The sequence below is a fragment of the Cibotium barometz genome, chromosome 52 (assembly GCF_041138505.1).
Source record: "Cibotium barometz isolate CiBa-2024 chromosome 52, ASM4113850v1, whole genome shotgun sequence".
Lineage (NCBI taxonomy): Eukaryota > Viridiplantae > Streptophyta > Polypodiopsida > Cyatheales > Cibotiaceae > Cibotium > Cibotium barometz.
Window position 1 is genome coordinate 17,171,680 of NC_141097.1, and position 14,239 is coordinate 17,185,918.

The 14,239-nt window shown below is 46.9% G+C and overlaps 1 protein-coding gene across 1 annotated transcript in view; it reads left to right on the top strand.

The window, feature by feature from the left end:
* LOC147608877 (ribosomal RNA small subunit methyltransferase J) overlaps positions 1-14,239 on the top strand; it is a 49,776-nt gene that overhangs the window by 22,062 nt on the left and 13,475 nt on the right. The gene's annotated exons all lie outside the window — the stretch shown is intronic.

Consider the following 14,239-nt stretch of genomic DNA (forward strand, 5'->3'; position numbering starts at 1 on the left):
GACCTCGCCGATTTCGTCGTTGTTGGTGTTCCACGGCCGGAAGTAGAGGAAGGGGAGTTATCGTCGATCCGAAAGGACCGGGAGGCCCAGACACAGATGTGGGATCGTTTCAACGCCAGGGTTCGTTCGTTTATTTTCCTCAACTGCACACCGCAGGTAATCAATCATGTAAAGCATATGACGCTGGCCAGAGGTATATGGCAGCATTTGGCCTCACTTTACAACAGGGTATCACCCATGAAGAGGATTTCCTTGGAAGTACAGATGCGGGTTATGAGCCCTGCAAAGTCGTCGACGATGCGGGAGCATATTAAGAAGCTGCAGGCTCTTCAGTAGGAAGTTCTTCAGGCTGGGAAGGAGATATCGTTAGAGGACATGGCCATCACGTTGCTGTCACACTTGCCCTCTTCGTACTCAGCATTTTACTCGTCTTTGATTACCAGTGGCAGGCTCAGCACCATCACGTGGGAGGAGCTTGTGCCCATGGTCCTGGACCAGGAGGAACGATTCATGAACCCTCCTCAGGGTGGAGGTTCGGAGGCCTTAACTGGCCAACGGTCGAAAGGCCATAACTCGGGCAAAGGGAAGGCTTCATTGGAGAAGTCTTCTGAGAAGAAGTCCGACGCTGACCGCGAGAAACTGAAGGCAGAGAGGACCTGTAATGATTGTGGCGAGAAAGGCCACTATTGGAGACAGTGTCCCAAGCGGAAGACCGAGAAAGGTGAAGATTCCTCAGCAGCAATCATGAAGACTCTGGCTTTTGTGCACGTGGAGGTAATGGACACCGATGCTTCATTTTCTTCAGGTAGGGAGGAGATTGGAGGACTCTCCGCAACGGATACTCGGGAGTGGATTCTCGATAGTGGTGCTTCCAGGCACATGACTCCTTCCCGTTCCGGTTTACAGGATCTCTGCAGGCTTTCTGGTCATATTCTTACTGGTGATACAGTCACTATCCCAGTTCACAGTGAGGGCAGGATGGAGATAGTTCCCGATGGCAGAGGGGGGAAGCATTCCTCACAGGTGTTGTATGTTCCGGCACTTGGTTTTCATCTGTTGTCAGTGCATCAGGTTTTCAAGACTGGCGTACGGGTGGAGTTTGATGAGCATTTTGTTGCTCTCCGGGACAAAGCAACAGGCCAAGTGGTTTGGGAAGGCGGAGTGGAGAATGGAGTTAACAGGCTTTCAGCACTCTCTCTCCCAGGTCCTTAGGTTTGTGATGAGTGGCAGTCTGGTAATGGCCACTCAAGTGTGGATACACTGCAGGTGCGAGCTTTCCGAGACCAAGTGGTGGATAGCTTGCCAGTAGATGGCAGCAGTCGGCAGGAACTTTCCAGTACTGATGTTGGTAGTTCTTGTGTTCGTCAGTCAGAGGAAGCTGAACAGGTCACTTATGCTCTGATGTCTCATCGTGTTCGGGACAAAGAACCTCCAGTAGATGAGGATGTTCTTTCCACAGGGACCTTTCGGAAAGCCAGGCAGGTAGCAGGTGATTACTTGCAGAAGGAGGGGGTTTCTCCAGGCTTTGTGGTTCCGGACTCAGAGGGGGTGGTTGACAAGTTTCATCAGGTTTCCAGGACTTGTTTGTGCACCGTAACAGGTGTTGATCCTTGTGAGCAGTGTGATGTCTCTGTGACTCAGAAGCTGTATGGTTCATTGATCTGGTGGAGTCCGACTCCACGGTTGGAGTGACTCAGTTTGGGGAGGAGATCCGGACATGAGGAGATCTACTTATGGCCCAGGAGCAGTTTTACGGAGCAGCTGGAGACAGTCATCTTTTGCCTTGTCGAGAACAGAGGCAGAGTATCGGGCTGTTTGTGATGCTGTTTGTGAGGTGGTGAAGATGCAGAGGTTGCATGGTAGGTTTGGGCTTCCACTGGAGGAACGCATGGTCATCCAGAGGCACTTTGTTCGTGAACAGATCGTTGCTGATGACATCCTGCTAGAGTTTTGTTTGACGGAGGACAGTACGGTGGACCTCTTCACGAAGTCGCTCTCTCAGGATTTGCTCAGGTGGCACCCGAGCTCCCAGTGGTTGGTTTCGCAGCCAAGAGCTGAGAGGGGGTGTTAGAAGTCATCTCCTGTCTAGATTTATACACCAGGGCTTTTGTTGTGGGTGTGCCCGCTCTTATCAGGTGTTTTATCATTTTTCCTCACTCCCCGCATTTTTTCCCTTTTTTTTTTCATTTTTCTGTGGCTTGGGAGGCAGCCCATGTGCTGGCCGACTGCTGAACTGGTCCACGACTGCATCTGGGAGGTGGCCGACTACTGTTGATCTGGCCGACTGGAGATGTGTGTGGTCGTGGAGTTCTCAGGGCTAGTCGGCCTGCTGTAGGCAGCCGACTGCACATGTGGGGGTATATAAATAGGCCCCCAGCCCCCATACTACACTTGTATCATTTCTGGGGATCTTCTTGTGTATATAGAGCAGAGTTACACGCCTACATCTCTCTCTCTCTTGTGCTGTTTTTTTTGCCTGCGTTTTTTGCTCTCGTGTTCCCAGATCTGGTCATCATCTCCGCTGCGTATTCTGACAGATTTCTATTGATTTATTTCAGTCATTGAGAGGGCTTTGCAAGACTGATAGTTATTTTGGTCCATTTTGGCAAAAGATCCTTGACGGGAGCTCATTGATTGACCAAGACTCAATGACTGAGCAGCCTGCCATTCAAGTTGCAGGAGGTCAGTGTATGATTTGGAATGGTTTACTATTCCGTAATGACAAAATTTGTGTACCACAAATCTCGGACATTACGTCGAAGATACTTAAGGAGTGTCACGACGCCCCTTCGGCTGGACACCCTGGGGTACACAGGACATTATCGTTAGTGAAACACACTTTTTAGTGGCCAAAGATGAAAGGGTATGTAGAAGATTATGTTCTCAAGTGTCAAGTTTGTCAAGCAAATAAAGCTGAACGCTTGAGACAGGCTGGGTTGTTGCATCCTTTGCAAATCCCAGGTAATAAATGGGAAAGTATTTCCATGGATTTTATTACCGGATTGCCAAGAACACATCAAGGCCACGATTCTATTTGGGTTGTGGTAGATCGCTTGACAAAAATGGCTAGATTTTTACCGACCCGGAAGACCGTTACAGCTATGTAATTAGCAAGACAGTTTATCGAGCAATTGTTTAGACTGTACGGGTTACCGCAGGACATAGTCAGTGATAGGGACTCTAAGTTTACGAGTGATTTTTGGAAACTTGTTTTTGAGAAGTTGGAAACAACTTTGAATTTGAGTTCCTCAGATCATCCTCAATCTGATGGCCAGACTGAAAGAGTGAATCAAATTTTGGAGGATATGCTTCGAGCATATGTATCAAAACGCAGAGTTCATGGGAGAAGAATAAAATCTGTCTCGGTCTTGAGCACTTCTAATAGATTCTTTCGCAACTTGTAACATTTCTTGCATATCTTGCAAAAAATTACGTGCCGCATCATGCTGAAGTCCTGAGAATCCCACTATAACAGGTGATCTAGGTTGAAAACCATACATAAGCATGAAAGGACTAAAACCTGTACTCGTATGCTTAGTACTGTTATATGCAAATTCTAACATAGGAAGATAAGCCCGTAGGTGATGTACAATGATGAAAAGTAGCAGCAGCTGCTGCTAATGACCTCAACTGAATGCTGAAAAAATGAGATGAACAGAGGGAAAGGGAGCCAGCCCTTATATACTACCTCAAGATGTTGGTCGGCCAGCTGTAGCAGGCCAACAGCATGGCTGTAGCATAAAATGCTACATAAAATGCCTAAAAATACCAATTTTTTTTGAAAAATGCTGAATAATCTCTACTAAGATATGCTAATGCAGGGCCTCATAAATGGCTAATACAAGCATGAAAAAAGTGATGTAGACCCTCTGGAGATGATATAATCCAACAAGATCTTGTGCCTCGACGTCGACTCCAGCACCGACCTCGTCATCAACATACTTGTTTGATATTGTATTCATTTGTTGTATTGGTCTTGGCTTGGAAGAGCTCGTTCTTGAAATAAATTCTTGGAAAGGGGGCGGGGCCTATTCCTCGCTTAGTGTGGTGTACTGTGTGAAACCCCTTTACCCTTCTCTCTGTTGGAGGTGGCAATTCTCGTAGATACTCTCGGGTTCATATGCTTTTTGGCCCTGGAGCTACTTTTTGAAAAAATGGCTTTTAGCTTTTTGGTCTAGCGTAGTCTCCTCTTGCTAGTGGTGCCCCTGGCTCGTGGTCAACCTAGTTTGACTTTTTACGTTTTCTTGCTTTTTGATCTTTTTCTTGAGCAAACTTTACGGTCTCTGTCCCCATGCCTTCTTCCACCTGTTTGGTGTTCAAGCAAGGGTTCTATCATGTGAAATAGAGCTAGGAGGGCCAAATAGTTACATTCCCTCCCTCTTACATCACAGTTGTTCTCAACTACGGGTTGCAAGTGCTCCAAGCATATCCATATTTTTCCAAGTACATGCATATGTTCCAAGTATATATCCATATGTTCGTGTTACTAGTCCCATCTGGTGATCTTGTGCATCTAGTCTTTCCTCATATATGTGGTGCCTTCTGCTCATCTGGCAACATCTCTATGCCTTTTCTTTGACCGATGTCCTTGTTCTTGATGGTACATCTTCATGGCCTGTCACGTGTGTTAGATATAATAAATGCATACTTACCTTCTGCAAAAACTAGACACAAGCTAGTCAACAAACAAGTATGCATCATTCGCGTCTACTGGGTATTCCAGGTACTGGCCAAGTAGTCTGGAGCCTAGTGGTCTATCACATGCCGTAAATCCAAGCATTGTTCACACATCAAAAACAACAGAGAAAGTCTAAGAAATTCAAATATACATCAATATGCAGTGCATAAGTAATGATCCTCTTGTTCATGGATTGTCCTGTCTGGTTTCATCGGAAACCGTGCTTAGCTATCTGGCTTTCGGAGACACTGCCCAGACTATCGCTCAAGGTCATCAAATCATTAAGACCGCCCGAGAGTTCGCTCAAGGCCATCTGGTCACTAGGACTGCCCAAGAATTCACTCAAGGCGATCTGGTCAATAGGACTGTTCGAGAATTTATCAACAATTATCTGGGCCATCTAGTCGCACTGACCGCCCGACTATAAAATCCAATATAGTCATCTCGGCCATCTGGTCGCACTGACCGCCCAACTGTGAAGTCCAAGATATCTGGCATCGGTTCCATCCAATGGGTCATTTGGCATTGTTGCCTCCCATATACAAATCTCGTTCTGGCATCCTTGTCGTCCAATGGGTCATTTGGCATTGTTGCTACCCAAATACAAATCTTGCTCCTTGGGCTATCAAGCATCGTTGCCACCCAAACTAGAGCATGTCCAAATAACCATTATAAGCAGAATAATGGTCAATTCCAGTCCAATATATGAAGGGAGCTAGATGCACCATCCCTCCCTCTTGAATCTGTCTTGATCGTAAGGCGTCCATATCCGTACTTCAAATACATCTGGACCAACCACTTCCTCATAAGCTCATAGTATATTTGGATAGTCCCTTGAAGTACTTCTCTGGCATCCATTTCCAAGAGGAATTTTTTGACCACTATCTTTCCACTTTTTCTCATAGAATGGAACACAATCTGTTTTGTCTCTTCCGCCCTTGGTGGATCCTCCAAAACAGGCTCCTCTTGGAGTAACGTGTACATGGTTTTAGATTGTCATGGAAGGCATTATATATCCTCCAGTGATCTGAACGGTCCAACCAATAACAAACATGGTTGATCTTCTTTGTATCTTGAGAAAGGTCCATATACCATCATTCCTTGACTTTGGCAATCCAAAGATAAAATCCATAACAATACTCTCCCATAGAACATTCAATGGGTGCAATAATCTTGCTAGCTTTTATCGATCAAAGTTTGACCTTCAGCCAAAACATTCTCCAACATAAAACTTAATGTTCTTTCTGCTAGGCCAATAGTAATAGCTTCTCCCAAGCTTGAGTTGTGGCTTCAAGTCCTTTGTTACACGTAAACAGGTTTACTTCATAAAAGAGTCTTTCTTGATGACAAGAAAAGTTTCAAAATTTCCATTCTACAATCTGTTTCAATACAATCCTTGAAATCCTCATCTAAGACTTTCATAGGCCACACCATGGCCCTGATGGTACAAGACTGCTCCAATGCAGTCTCCTCTTGACAAACTTCTTGGCAAGTTGTCAGTCTCATGATCTTCCAATTCGTGTGGCTTCTTGCTTTAGCTTGTCAAGACAATTTGCAGCTATATGTCACTTGTTTGCACATTGGAAACAATTACCTTCGTTGGCATATTCCTCATGTTGCTTGAGGGACAATCTTCTTCAAAAGAGTGGAGGTTTGTCCTCACTCCGCTCCTCCTCTTGAGACTCGGCTCTTGATGGGGATCGGTCTTTAACCTTCTTCGTTTGAGGTGGATCCCAATTATCGTTCTTTGTCTTGCCGTCCATCCAAGGTATGTACAGGGCCTCGGCTTGTAAAGCCTTGTCTTGGGCTTCTTTCAACGTTTTCGAGCAAACATAGCTTTTGTAGTCTTGTTTGCTTCAAAAAGTGAAATCCATCGCAACCTCACATCCGTGCTCACATCACACAAAGTAAGTAAATTAATGTTATGGCTCACCCTAACCCTCCTTGAAGCACATCCAATAAGAGATTATCTAGTGAACTGCAACTATCGTGAGGATATTTCCAATGGCGGAGCTCATAACCCTTGAGGTCTCAAAGCTCTAAAACTCCTTGAGAAGCAATTCCACCGCGTCTCCCGCGAGCGTTGTCACACCCCTCTCCCGCGAGCGTTGTCACACCGTCGTGTTGCACTACGGGTACTCGACCCTCCTCTCACCTCACTTCACTCACACGCACTCACTAGCATGCATTAGGGTGAGATATTAGCAAGAGGATTAGCAAGAGCAAGACTCAAATGCACAATGGGAGAGTATGTAACACCATTAACTTGGTCCGATCCATTGATTAGGGTCGAGATGTCCAGACAGATGCTTGACGACATAGAGCAACAGATGCAGTCAATCCGCAAGGATATAAAAGCTGCCCAGGATAGACAGAAGCAGTATGCAGATAAGAAGAGGTCAGACAGAAAATTCGAAGAAGCAGATTTGGTCTTCATATGAGTACTCCCAAAAAGAAGTTCTCTATCCCTTGGGAAGTACAAGAAGTTATCCCCCGGATACTGTGGACCATATCTGATTACAAAGAAAGTAGGTGACTTAGCCTATGAACTTCTTCTGCCTCCTCATCTCAAAATACATAATGTATTTCATGTTAGCCTGCTTAAGAAGTATGTACTGAGCCCGAAGAGGCACGAGATCTCTGATGCCGAGCACACCACAGGGATGACCCACAAGAATCTCTCACCGGGCTAGTACCAGATCCAATATCCAAATCCAGATCCAAGTTCAAGTTCCAGGTCCAAATCCAAATCCAAGTCCAGATACTAGTCCAAGTTGAAGTCCAAGAATCACTCACTCATCCCATGAGTAATCTCCACAACTCCTATAGCCTCGTCGATGAAGAGAACCATGGAAAAGCTCTTTCTGGCAAGAAAACTGATATAAAACCTGTTTTAATGGTTTCCGGGCGATAAGAACCTCCAAAAAGCAATTTTTGGAGCAGTTTTAGGGATTTTGAGATTTTCAGTCCGTACAGCTCCATACACGTGTCCGTATCGTCCATGCATATGCCCATACAAGTCTAGGGCTGACCGTACATGTGAAAAGCAAGCTGGAGAAGGTGTTGATGGCGAAGAAGAAAGTCTCCACGATCATAACGATGCCCACACACACACTCCATGATCTCCTTCATGATGAGGTTCAAGCCTTTTTATACTTGAAGAGGGCTCTGCTTTTTGCCAAAAGCTTAACCAAGCTTTTGCTTTTGCCTTTTTCCCTTTGCTTTCCACTTTATAATAAAATATTACACACTTTTGTCAAAGTTCTTTAACTTTGCTTTTCTAACTCAGGGCCTTGCTTTTCGGCCTTGGAGTTGCTTATTGAAAAAGCGGCTTTTAGCTTTTTGGTCCAGCTCAATCTCCTCTTGCCAGTGGTGCCCCTGGCTCACGGTCAACCTGGTTTGAGTTTTTGCTTTTTGACAAGATTGGTGCTTTTTCTTGAGCAAACCTTACGGTCCCTATCCCTATGCCTTCTTCCGCTTGTTTGGTGTCGAGGCAAGGGCTTAGGGTTCTATCGTGTGAAATAGAGCTAGGAGGGCCAAATAGTTACAAGATATCTTGTGTATATAGCAGAGTTTCCAGCGCTTGTCTCTTGTATGCGTTTCAAATGTCTATATGAAACGTCAGGTATGAAATGCGTTTCATTGCTACTACTTGTCACGTGCTTAAATAGGGTAACATGCACCTAGGGGGAAGCATGAACGCTGCAATTACACTTGCTGAAAAATTAGGGTTTAAGTACACTGTTGGGTCCCAACTACCTTCTCAACAGAATGAAGAGGTACAATGACTGAAGTGCTATCTATGGAACTGCACTGGATTGGGAACTTGGGACTGAATAGGACCTCGAGTTGGGGCTGGTACAAGACTAGGACCCTGGACAAGAGGATGGCCGGAACATGAGTTTGCTCACACGAAGAAGCAAGGCCCACTGGATTTGGGGATTTGGTGAATAGAGGCTTGTCACATGCATCCCACACTTGGATGCCACGTAGACATTTCTGTACAGAATGTGCAGGACTTGGGATGGTGAACTGGTCCCATGTGAGCCCAGTCCGGGACGAGTCAGCCAGGGATCCATCTCAGTCGTCCGAGGTCAGGTGTGCATTGTCCTGCACATGAGTCCAAGGTCAGGTGTGCATTGTCCTGCACATGAAACAGTGCCAGTCCGCGCTGTGAGTCTCCCTCTGGAATGATATCAGATGTTCTGTGTATCTAGTTTGCAACCGGATGCCAGACCTCTGAGGGCATGTAGGTTTGCATGTAGAGATGGGGCCAGCCCATAGGGCTACCCTAGTGTGAAGATTTGCACTCTTAGTGTGGGCATGGGGGAGATGTAGAACCACCCCCAAGGGGCCAGGAGGGCCCAGGCTGTGCCCACCAACCATGGCATGGGCTGGAAGGGCTGTCGGCCAGCCCTAGGGCTTCTGGACAGGCAGCCGACAGGGCTAAAAGCCCTACCCAGCAGGTCGGCCAGTTGTGGGGGGCAGTCCCACACCCATGCACAGGGCTGCCCAGCAGCCTGGCACTGTCCCAGCAGGCATGCGCAAAGTGGCCAGCAGGTTGCATAGTGTGAAAGCATATTATTGCTAAAGACCTAGTCGTGAGGCTTTTATAAAGCTGGCCGACTGGATGCTAAGGGGAGTATAAATACTCCAGCCAAGAAACAATGAAGGCATCTCAGTTTTCACCAAGTGCTCAAGCCAATCAAGGGCCAGTCAAGCCAAGGAGATTGCCAAGCAAAGGGGTGGACTTCTGAAGGTCAAGGGCAGGATTTTCTAGCCAAGAAAAGGTCAAGTTTTCTGTATTTGTTTTCAGATTTACATCATTCTAATAAAGCAAATACACCATCCGTGGTGGGGGCCCTACAGAGGGTAATTGGGACCCAATACTGTGTCCTCTCCATCTCCCCCTTCTCTCTCTATTTTTCTGCACATCTCCTTTCAGTTTGTGCGTTAATTCCGTCGCGAAAAGAGTGCTGATTTCTGAGTGTTGAAGTACCGATCCTTCTCCGAAGCTTCCGCATATTACAGTGGTATCAGAGCCTACTTCAAGGACAAAGATTCAGCAAAGAAAACCAGAAAATTTTTTCGCTCGTGTGGTTGGTTTTTAGACGCCGGTGGACTATCCCTTTCGGAGTGACTCTTGTCCCTCGAAGGACGGTTGGTTTTTAGCCTCCGGAAGCCTCTGGAAGTCTCCCACACAGATAGTGGATGGTCAGATTGCGTTCCAGAAAGGAATTGCATTTTCCCGCTATGGCGAGCTTTGGCGACGAGAGAGAACCAGAACCATGGGACCAGAGTGCACCAGGTAGCCCAGCTAGGGCACCAGGCTTGATTGAGTGTTCACAGACATGTTCCAGCAGATGATGCGAGCAATCGCAGACCAGACAACCAAGTTGGATGAGCAGAAGACGCGGATTTTGGCTCTGGAGGAGCGTTCTCGCTCTCCAGCGTCGCGTTTTCCATCTCCTCCTCCCTCTCCTTCCGTATCCCAGATACCAAATCCTCGTCTCTCGCGGGGTCACAGCCGCAGCCAAGCTCCTTGCTTGAGATGCAGATGCGTGCATTGGAGATTCGACAACGAGAAGACGACGCCATGCGACGAGTGGAACACGAGCGTTACCTCAGAGTTTTGGACGCCAGATTGACACCGGCGGCGCCCTCGAATCATTTTCCCGAGAAAATGAATTTCAGTAAGTATAATGGTAAACTCGATCCCACTACTCTTTATTCATGGTTACATCAATTTGAAGCTTACTTTGCCGCAGTTAGGAAAACAGATACTGACAAAGTGATCTTAGCTAGTTGGTACTTGGAAGGTGAGGCCATTCCTTGGTGGACTCAGTGGGCTCATGCCCACACCAGAGCAGGTATGGCAGCTTATGTATGGGACGAGTTCGTCCGCGACCTTAAGCAGCGGTTTCTACCGCCCCACTACCTTGAGCGACTCGAAGACGAGTCCAGGGGAGCGCGTCAAAACGCGCAACCAGTCCTTCAGTTTGCCAATAAAATTTCGACCTTGTGTCTGCAATTAGGCTTATCTTATACGGACAAGAAAGGGTAGTTTTTGTATGGCCTGGACACGCAAATCCAATGGGAGGTGCGTATGTTTAGGCCAGCCACCTTTGAGGACGCACTCTCGCTTGCGCAGAGTGCAGAAATGAAACACAATGGTGGCAAGCCCAAGACTTCCCAGCCGGCTTCTCCCAAGGCTAACGCCTCGGGGAGCAAAAGCCAGAACCAGACGGGGTCTTCCCCAGGACAGAGCCCGGGAGCCTCTAGCTCCAAGAACTCGAACAATGCGTCTAAGCTTACTCTAGACCAGAAAGCGGAGGCAGGCAAGACAGGTGGCAAGTTTAGTGCTGAGGAGCTTTCTCAGTACAAGAAGGAGGGTAGATGTTTCTTTTGTCACACAAAAGGACATACTTCTCGGGATTGTCTGAAGAAGCCTCCAAAGGCCGCCGCCGCCGCCTCCACAGCTTCCGTGGTGAGCACAGCTCCCACACAGACCCCAGCGGCTACCCCTAGTTCTTCAACCCCCGGTGCTTCAGTGGGAGCAATTATTAGCCGGAAGCTCGAAGATAAGCAGAAGGGCGCCCATGACCAGGAGTATGAGCGCAACGAATTGCTCAAGTCCTTTGGCTACATAGGTGGCCAGAGAGTCGTTGTCTTGTTTGACAGCGGCAGCACAGAGGATGTGGTCACGGAACAGGCCGCTAGGCGTGCCCGTTTTGAGCTGACTCCGGTGGACAATCAGGTTGAGGGTTTTAGCACAGGTATGACAACGAGCGTCAAGTATGAAGCTCTAGGTGCTAAGTTAGTGATTCAGGGCATAGAGTTTGTGCGTGACTTTATGGTTGCCCCTCTTGTAGGAGCAGACATAATTTTGGGTATCCAATGGTTTCACAAGTTTCTTCCTGATGTCAAGTGGGACAAGCACACGTTCCAGATCAATCAGAATGTGTCAAACACCCCGGTGAACATTAAGTGTGAGCCAGGTATTCCAAACTTTCCGCTCATAAGCCACTTGCAGGCTAAGCGAGCAGTCAGGAAAGGCGCACAGTGTGCGATGATTTACATCCAGACAACCCAGACGGTGGCCAGTGCTTCCGAGAAGTACTCGGTTCTCCATGAAAAGTTCCAGAAGATTTTTCTTCGGGACAGTCTTCCTCCCCAGCTCCCCCCGTCCAGACCGGAGGATCACAAGATTGACCTCCTCCCAGGCTCGGAACCCCCGAGCAAGTTTCCGTATCGCCTTTCTAAGGCAATGGAATCGGAGTTGGACCCCCAACTCCAAGAATTGTTGCAAGCTGGCTTCATCCGCCCCAGCGTGTCGCCATTTGCAGCACCGATCTTGTTTGTCAAGAAGAAAGATGGGTCTTCTCGGTTGTGTGTCGATTATCGTGCACTCAACAAGCTGACTATCAAGAGCAGATTCCCGATGCCTCGAATTGACTATATTCTCGAGAGGCTGAATGGAGCTAAGGTGTTCTCTAAATTAGATTTAAAGAGTGGGTACCACCAGGTACGGATTGTAGAGGGGGACATCCCCAAGACAGCCTTCCGTACAGAATGGGCCCACTATGAATTTGTGGTTATGCCATTTGGATTGACGAACGCCCCAGCTACATTTAACCGCATGATGATGCGTATTTTTCGGGAGTTGATTGGAGAGAGTGTGTTCATATTTCTGGACGACATTGATGTGGAGAAAGTCCTTAAGTTGCTGGAAAGCAACGAGTTCTATGTCAATGAAAAGAAGTCAGAATTTTATCTGTTCCAGGTACATTACTTGGGATATATAATTAGTGCTGAAGGCATTCGACTTGATCCGGCTAAAGTGGCCGAGATTGTTAACTGGGAAGTACCTCAAACCGCTTATGACATTAGATCATTTGTGGGTATATGCCAGGCATATTCCACCCACATTGACAAGTTTTCTGATCTCTCGGCAGACCTCACCGATCTGCTAAAGGGAGTGAAAACAAGAAGGCAAAAGATTCGAATGACTCCACGAGCGTTGGAGGCATTCCAGAACCTCAAGGTGGCTTTATCAGAAGCGCCTTGTTTAGCCCTTGCCTCGTGGGACGAACCATTTCAAGTGATCACCGATGCGAGTAACATCGCAATTGGAGGTGTATTGCAACAAAATGGTCATCCGGTAGCTTACATGTCTTGTAAGTTACTGCCCGCCGAAAAGAACTACTCAGTCTATGATCGTGAACTCCTAGCAGTTATACAAGCCTTGAAACATTGGAAACATTTCCTGTATGGCCGTTGAAGGGATTGGGTGTTAGGGTTAGGGTTTACAGAAGGTACAAAACAGGCGTGGAAACCAAGAGAAGAGAGAACACGACTTCAGTATGCTTCAATGATAAAAAAGTGAAGTACAATAGCCACATGATAGTGACCCTAAAGATAAGTGTTCACATGTCCGGCCATAAATGTGCCGGGTGGACCAAAACACTTATAAACTGCATATAAGTGAAACTGAGCTAAACTGGGGGAAAAAACCTCCACTAACTGAAGTAAAAAGTGCCCTAGTAATCTACTGATGATCACTAGCACTCCTCTGGGTGCATACACAGCATAAAACCCAACAAACCCCCCTGGAGTGATATGTGATCACTGTACATCATCCACCAAAAGGAAACAAATTCAAAGCATTGCGGAATGCTTCAAATTTCAGACGTGGTAATGCCTTGGTGAAGATGTCTGCCACATTCTGCTCTGTAGGACAGTAGATCAGACTGATATCTCCTGCCTGGAGTCTCTCCCGAACAAAATGATAGTGAATCTCAATGTGTTTCGTGCGAGCATGAAACACAGGATTCTTGGCCACAGCAATGGCACTCTGACTATCAGTATAGATAGGTGTAGGCTCCTCCACTGAAATATCCATATCAGTCATGAGACGACGCAGCCAAACACACTCAACAGTAGTAGTGTAGGTTGCTTTGTACTCTGCCTCACAAGACGAAGTGGCCACTGTGGTCTGTTTCTTGCTTAGCCAAGAAATGCATGAAGAGCCAAGAAAGAAACAATTTCCACTAGTGGAATGTCTGGTATCAAAATCACCAGCCCAATCTGAATCACTGTAAGCGTGTAACTGCATGTCACCCCCCTCAGGATAAAGCAATCCAAGAGACAAGGTACCCTGCAAATAACGGAATACACGCTTCACAGCTTGCCAATGTGACAACCGTGGGCTGTGCATGAATCTGCTCAACTGAGAGACTGCATACTGAATATCTGGCCTTGTATTACACAAGTAAATGAGGCACCCAACAGCCTGAGCATATGTAGTGGCATCAAAGGAAACACTGTCATCTTGTAGTGACAGTTTCATCCCAGGCTCCATAGGAGTACTAATAGGCTTGCAATCCTGAAATTTAAACTTCTCCAGAAGTTTAGCAACATAGCGTGATTGCAACAACCCAATGCCTCTGTTATCCTGCACAAACTGTATGCCCAAATAGTAATGTACAAGGCCCAAGTCAGACATGTCAAATGTCTGTTGCAGTATCTCCTTAAAAGCTGCAATTTTGTCATCATTTGATC